The 6,504-nt window shown below is 44.9% G+C and overlaps 1 pseudogene; it reads right to left on the reverse strand.

The window, feature by feature from the left end:
- Positions 1-235: 235 nt before the first annotated feature.
- LOC113456516 lies at positions 236-1,454 on the reverse strand (annotated as a pseudogene).
- Positions 1,455-6,504: the final 5,050 nt, after the last annotated feature.

Here is a 6,504-nt window from a genome sequence, read left to right on the forward strand (position 1 = left end):
CACACACACACACACACACACACACACACACACACACAGTCCATGGGCAATTGTGTATTGGAAGGCTACAAAATAACAAGGATGACACTGGGTATAGGAAGAAGAGATGTTCCAGAACCTTAGGAGCCAGGTTGTTATAAGACACTATCTGTGCTCACCCCTGGAGTCCATCTTGCCAGGGCAAAGCCATCTGTATTCCCACCACCTCAGTCCAATTAGAAGACCCCATGGTCCCCTAATCAGTCAGGTAACTCATATTTACCCCAATATGAGAGACTCCTGGTCCCTTCATGGGTCATTTGATTCAGGGGCCTCACATGGGTGTCATTCATTTATCCAAGAGATGTTTATGTACTCACATGTAGGCCTTGACTATTTTTGTCTGCCACCTCCTTTAGAAAATCCTTTCCTGCCACCACCACCACTACCACCTTCTCCATGGCCTCCATGACTGTGTCCACCAGCTCAATTGGAGTATGCTCATAGAGTAGCAAATGAAACCTTGATGGGATTCCCAAAGAATTCTTTGTCATCAAATCAGTTAAGAGCTGCTTTAGCAGAAGGAGCAGGTTGCCAGTTTCCCAGTCTATATACAAATACATCAGAGGCTATCCAGTTTTCTTATTTGATTTAATAATTCCAATATGCTTGATGTAATCAGCTATATTTAATTATAATATTTTCATTCAGGCCTTTCACAAAGATGGTGTTGTCTGAATTATCCTGTTTGGAATTGTGACACAATGGGTGATCCCAAGTGTCATCAGATTTATTGAAGCCCCCATGGTCACTTCCAAATTCATCTCCCCTTTATCGCTAAGGTCACCTCCCAAACCCTTGGGTTCACATCTACCACTTCTGTGGTTGTGACTACTTGCCACGGTCCTCACTGCTTTGCTAAGCCTCCCCTGTAGCCACCACCGATGTCATCACTCTGGTCCTCAACACTGCTACCACCACTTGTGGGGGACTGATCTTGGCCGTGGTTGCCTCCATCACTCCCACTGTTACAGATACTATGGTTCTTCTGTCCCAGACCATGAGGTGGTTGCAGGAGCTTTGCTGTTGTCCACCATAGCCAGACTGTTGGAATAGCCTCCACTCTGAGTCTGTCCATAGCTGCTGTTCTGAGAACTGCCACCGTAGCTTCCTGAGCTATTGCTAGGAGCTGGCTACAGGAGGACTGTTGTTCATAAGCAGATTGGGAACTCTGGACATAGCCTCCATTGAAACCACGTCCCTCGGAAGCTGACCAGGGGCCCTGTGTTCTGGGGTCTGTCTGTAAGAACTGCAGCTGCTTTGGCTGTGTCCTGTAGTGCCAGCTAACTGGACATAACCAGTGTAACTCTGCCGGCCATAGGGCTGCTTGCTCTGTTGGAATCAGTTCTGCCCAGATTGGGTGGGTCAGCCCTGTGGTTTTGAGTTGCTTTCTGGGGACAGTCATTTGAAATCATGTCCTCACACACCATACAGGCGGCCACCAAGCAACACAGTTCCAGGTGACTGTGAATGGACTCCAACAGGACTGACCAAAGACTGTTTGCTGAGAATGGGAGAGGGGTTGTATCCTTGGGAGGAAATGCCATTTTACAGTTTCTGTATTTCTGGAAATTGAGTGGATGCTTGATGGTGAAAGTCCTTAAAACACACACACACACACACACACCCCACTAGATTTTCCTCATCTATGATGTCATGCCAACTGATGGCACCCTTTGTGAGGTCCTGTTCTGGCAGCCATATTGTTGAGATTCCACAGAGGCACCTTCCCTGTCACATCTACAAAATACTATCTTGCAGCAGGGGCTTGTCCCTACAGAAAGCTGATATATTCTCTCTCTCTCTCTCTCTCTCTCTCTCTCTCTCTCTCTCTCTCTCTCTCAGCAGTCATTAATGGTCTGTAGCTTTTAATCTACAGAAAGAGCCTTGTGAGACTGTAATATGTGAGTATATAACGTGAAGTAACCTCAGAATGAGGAAAGTAAAATGGACCATGGGGTATGGAGGAGAAGAAGATCTTGAACCCCTTGACCTTGCTGAATACATACGTATGGAGGAACCTCAGCTGAGAAAATGCCTCCAGACTGGCCTGGAGACAAACCTGTGGTGCACTGTCCTGATTAGAAATTGACATGGAGGAGAGGTGAGGTGAGGGGAGGGGAGGGGAGGGGAGGGGAAGTGAGGGGAGGGGAGGGGAAGGGAGGGAAGGGTACCGCCCCACCCCCACTCCCGCCCAGGGCCCACACAGCCTACCACAGGCAGTGCCATCCCTGGGTAAGTGGTCCTGGGAAGTATAAGAAAGGTAGCTTAACACGGACACGAGGAGAAAGTCAGTAAGCAGCATTCCTCAAAAGTCCATATTTCAGTTCTTGCCTCCAAGTTCCTGCCTTGGGTTCCTGCCTTGCTTCCTTCAATGATGCAGAACTGTAAATGAATAGACCCTTTCATCCACAAGCTACCTTTGTTCATGGTGTTTTATTGTAGCAATAGGAAACTAACTAAGACACCACATAAGTGTAAAGATCTGAGTTTAAATTCCCAGCCCCCAAGTAAAAGGCCATGTAAAGGACCTGTTATCCCAGTGCTAATGGACAGAGAGGGGAGGATCCTTGGGAACTGGTGGCCAGCTAGCCTAGCCAATGAGTGAGCCCTAGACTCAGTAAGAGATCCTGCCTTGGCAGAGAAGGTGGAGAGTGATAGAACCCCAGATGTGCCCTGCATGCACACACCTGCAGGCTCACCTGCACATACATAAACATGTAAACATGCCAATAAAATAAAGTAAAACAAAATGGTGAATCAAAAGTGCGTTAAACCTTAACAAAGCTGCTAGGTTTGGAGGAGAATCTGCCTGACTAAATCAGGCAGCTGGACTTAGTAGTTTAAGGGAGTTTTTCTTTTTTTTTTAAATTTATTTATTTATTGAGGATTTCTGCCTCCTCCCTGCCACTGCCTCCCATTTCCCTCCCCCTCCCCCGATCAAGTCCCTCTCCCTCATCAGCTTGAAGAGCCATCAGGGTTCCCTGACCTGTGGGAAGTCCAAGGACCACCCACCTCCATCCAGGTTTAGTAAGTTGAGCATCCAAACTGCCTAGGCACCCACAAAGCCAGTGCGTGCAGTAGGATCAGAAACCCATTGCCATTGTTCTTGAGTTCTCAGTAGTCCTCATTGTCCACTATGTTCAGCAAGTCCGGTTTTATCCCAGGCTTTTCCAGACCCAGGCCAGCTGGTCTTGGTGAGTTCCCAGTAGAACATCCCCATTGTCTCAGTGTGTGGGTGCACCCCTCGCGGTCCTGAGTTCCTTGCTCATGCTCCCCCTCCTTCTGCTCCTGATTTGGACCTTGAGATTTCTGTCCGGTGTTCCAATTTGGGTCTCTGTCTCTGTCTCCTTTCATCGCCTGATGAAGGTTAATATTCAGGGGGATGCCTATATGTTTGTCTTTGGATTCACCTTCTTATTTAGCTTCTCTAGGATTGTGAATTATAAGCTCACTGTCCTTTATTTATGGCTAGAAACCAAATATGAGTGAGTACATCCCATGTTCCTCTATTTGGGTCTGGCTTACCTCACTCAGGATAGTGTTTTCTATTTCCATCCATTTGTACGCAAACTTCAAGAAGTCCTTGTTTTTTACTGCTGAGTAGTACTCTAATATGTATATATTCAAACAGAGCTTGGAGCCAAAATCTTTCTATGTCCCAGACTCTGTTATACCATCTGCAAAATGGGAAACTGAGATTTCCTGAAGCTGGAGTCTGTATCTGTGAGGCTTAGGCGAGGCAGCAGATTTTGCTCCTAGGATGTAAGTAGTGATCAGGACCCAGACTCCAAAACAAAGCAGAGCATGTCTGTGGACCAGGACAGGAAGGGTCCCCAGAGATGTGTGGCTCCTGTCCTTGAGTGTGTTACAGGTGACAGGGCCAAGGTTGTGGCTGGTCACTTCAGTGGATCCCTAAATCCCTCTTCAATGTGTTCTTCACCGGTCAGAGCCATAAGAGGCTCAACTGCAAGAAGGAATTGACAGAGGGAGGGAGGGAGGGAGGGAGGGAGGGAGGGAGGGAGGGAGGACGCTGGCCAGTGGCTCTAGGGCAGAAGCATCTGCAGGCTTCCCGCCTGTCCTCTGCTCTTCAGGGTTGCTCTTAGTTCATAACAGTGATGGCCTCTGTGAGCTGCGTCTGCCTCAAGGCTCTCTCTCTAAACCAATGTTTACCTGACCTTTACTATATATCCTATTAACTCTAGAATAACCTCTGACTCAATGTCAATGTTGGGGATAGGGCATGAAGTGGAAGAACTATCACATTATGTGTAGACATTTCTATTTATGCCACCGACACTAGCTCAAAACCCTGTTTGGAAGTGGGCACGTTTTCTTTGTGGCAGCAGCTAGTCGGAACCATGCTCATTCCAGGCCCCTGTGTGTAGCTGACTGCAGGGGCTTGCAGTCCTGGCAGCACTTCTGCCCCTTGACCTCTTCCATGTTCTCCGGATTGAAAACGGGACCCAGACTCTCATCTGCAGGGGCTCGCTCAGGAGAACTAGTAATCCTTTAATTGAATTAGATGCTGAGGAAGTTAAAGGGCTTCTCTACAGAGCCAACGGCGGCGGCCTTGTGACGAGGAGATGTATGGCCCCTGCCTGGTCCTTCATGGTCCATGAATCAATTAATAGCTCTCACTCTCAGCTTGAAAATTCTGTGATTTATAAAGCTAAAATATTCAGCTAAGTTGACACATGCTCAGCCACGATAGAGTGAAGCTCACTTTTCCTGGAAAATCTTGCTGTCTGCTCTTTAGGTTTTTTAAAAAAGTTATTTGCTTTTTAAAATATTTTATTTTTATCTATGTGTATATGTGTGTATGGAGGCAGGGGGTAGGAAAACATGAGTGCAATGCCTGTGGAGACCAGCACAGGGGAAGAGATCCCCTGGCTCTGGAGTTACAGGGCAGTGTGAGTAGGCAAATGCAGGGGTTGTGGACCAAACTGAATTCCAGTTCTCTGCAAGAGAGACAGCTTAACTGCTGAGACCTTTCCAGCTCCTTCTAGTAGCTTTTTAGTTAGCATACAAAGTAATGTCTCATTATAGGATTTTTGCACACACACATACACACGCACACACACAAACACATAGGTAAGATGTATACATATATAGGTTACATAGCCATATATTTATGTTATATATATGCACATATACATAAAACACATGAATAGGTTAGACATATACATGTATAGATTATAAATCCATTATTTAGGTTATATATGTATGTGTACATAAAAAATACACACACAAATCATATAGAAAAAATGTCGTTATCTCCCTGCCTGCTTCCTCCCACAGATCCTTAACTCCGGGTTTTAACCCTAGATGGGAGAGTGTAGAATGTAGAGTTGCAGATAGTTTGGCAGCAGTGAAAGGTTTCTGAACACAACAATCAGGTTAATTCAAACCCTTAATTAATCCCGTGTTGTATCACACAACTTCCCCGTGGCCTTGGTTCTGAATACACAGCAGGGTCACCTTGCACAGTGCACACTGTCAAACCACACTGCACCAATAGTTACTGCCTGAAGACCTGGGTTCAAAGCTGAAACTAAGGTACCTTGTGTCTTCATTGTGCCTAAAATGTTGTCTGCTCTTCTATAAAGGTAATTGGTCTAATTAGGAAAAGAAAAAAGACTTTTAGTGTTTTCTACCATTGTACTCAGCAATGTAGATATCAAATTAGTATTTTTTGTTACATTTTGTTAAAATGTTTGATTTTTTAAAATTGTTACAGTTGCTGACTTTAGTATCCTTAAGATAATTAGATAAATTCTGGATTGGGGTTATGATAAAATTTCCAATAATTTCTGAAATGGCCCTAAACATTCTTCTCCCATTTTTTCTAAGTATTTATGGGAAGAGTTCTCTCAGCACTGATAATTAGAGAATCAAATATTGATCACCTCTGAAAACTGGTGAAGATGTCTGTGCCCTGTGGTGTCAGCTAACCAGCCAAGGCTTAATGCTTCAGGTTAAACACAAAAGCTTCCTTGCAGTACGCAAAATCGCTCTGCTCAGTAATAGATTGTAAAACTATCCAATAATTATGTTAGAATAAAATCGTGATTCATTGTCAGTAAGTGTTTGCTTTGTGCATTTTTTCAATGTATCTTTAATTTATTGTCAGCAAGTGTCTTTGTACACTTATTCTATGTATCTTTAATTTGATGTCAGTGAGTGTCTGCTTTGTACACTTATTCTTTATATCTATGACTTATTGTCAGCAAATGTCTTTGTACAACTATACTCTCTATCTATGTGCCCTAGGTCTTGAAAGGTGTTCCTCTGTGAAGTGGGACCTGAGTGGACCATGTTTAGGATGGCTGCTATGGGCTATGGGCTCTTCCTCTTCCATTGTCTGTTTGCTGGCTTCATATCTAGAGTTTAAACACAGACTCACACACATATGTGTGTGCACGCGTGTACTTCCATGGTTCAGCCAAGATAGAAAATGCTTGG

Source organism: Microtus ochrogaster, chromosome 8, assembly GCF_000317375.1.
Source record: "Microtus ochrogaster isolate Prairie Vole_2 chromosome 8, MicOch1.0, whole genome shotgun sequence".
NCBI classification, from domain to species: Eukaryota; Metazoa; Chordata; class Mammalia; order Rodentia; family Cricetidae; genus Microtus; species Microtus ochrogaster.